At 37.7% G+C, this 1,389-nt stretch overlaps 1 pseudogene; it reads right to left on the reverse strand.

Annotated features, from left to right (window-relative positions):
- Positions 1-1,048: 1,048 nt before the first annotated feature.
- LOC134895808 (5S ribosomal RNA) lies at positions 1,049-1,167 on the reverse strand (annotated as a pseudogene).
- Between the last annotated feature and the right edge of the window lie 222 nt (positions 1,168-1,389).

The raw sequence follows: 1,389 nt of genomic DNA on the forward strand, positions 1-1,389 counted from the left end.
AGTGGAAAAGATTTTAAAAAATAAGATGGTTAAAGGTCGAAAATATGCGTTAGTCAAGTGGTGCGGATACCCCGCATAATTTAACAGTTGGGTAGCGGCAGCGGAGTTAAAAGATATATAAAGCACATTACCCTCTAAAGAAGACGAGCTATGGATGACAAATCGTTTTACATAACATTGCCCAGCAATGCTTCGGCCTATACTTTCCCGCAGAATAAGATATCTAACTATACAACAAAGCTTGCAAAGTCGATACAATTAAGCGGTGATTGGGAAGTTGCTCTTACAGAGATACAATATCCGCACACATGGATTACTTTGGATATACAGTATTGTAGGTTACAAATAACACAGGACGTTATGCTAACCAAATCAGTTGTGGAATTCACAACCGTGTGCGTTAAACCCGGGTTTTATAAAACAATTGACGCGCTGCTGGATGTAATCAACGCAGAAATTGGACGTCATAAACTGGATGGCGGATTAAGACTAGTGTACGATCCGCTTGAACGTGTTGTAACATGCGACAGTAAGCGGTTGTATCATCTTTCAGCGGGTGATAAACTGACGACTATACTTGATTAAGACAACAAGGAGAAAAGAAGACTCTTTTGTGGGTGCACTCTTGACTTTGAAATATGACATGAAATATACAAGATATGATATATAATGATAAAATCAACTTTTATTGACAAAAAATTAAGATAATTAGTGGTTAATGAAAGAAATAACAATCCAACAAAACAATATAGACAAAAAATTACTAATGTATTAATAATAATAAACCGGCTGACGGAGTATGTATAGATATTCTAAATGGTTAATGTGAATATTGGTATATTTGTGACGCTGCGTACCAATAACAGATGAATCCCTATCCTGTCTTAGTGCCAAAATAAATAGTCAATGAGACCTGCATACTGATTACAGTTAAGAATATAAATTCCCATTATATCCAGCTGATACAAAGTAAAGAAGCAGTGGGAAATAAGATGGCAGTGTGAATCTGCTGTCAATGTTAGACACTGAGCATGTGGAATCAATATGTGCTCTACTACACTGAGTCTTCCTCAATGGTCACCCACTTGAGTACTGACCCAGCCCAACACTGATTAGCTTCCAAGTTCGGACGGCTTCGGGCGTTTCCAGTGTGGTATGGTAGTAGAGAAAATAGGCGGTAATGGAAAGCTCAGGAATCACTGATGAGAGTTCACGAATCACATAGTATCAAGAAAGAGACAGATATAGGCCAGTAGAAGAAAATAGATGGATCTGCTGCCAGTGTTAGACAGGGGTATGGCCCTGAATCACTGGTGAGAGTCCATGAAATTAAAATGTAAATAGGAATAGGAAAAAGAGAAAATAGAAATCTCGGTATAAATTAGGTAT

Source organism: Pseudophryne corroboree, chromosome 3 (assembly GCF_028390025.1).
Source record: "Pseudophryne corroboree isolate aPseCor3 chromosome 3, aPseCor3.hap2, whole genome shotgun sequence".
In the NCBI taxonomy this organism is placed as follows: Eukaryota; Metazoa; Chordata; class Amphibia; order Anura; family Myobatrachidae; genus Pseudophryne; species Pseudophryne corroboree.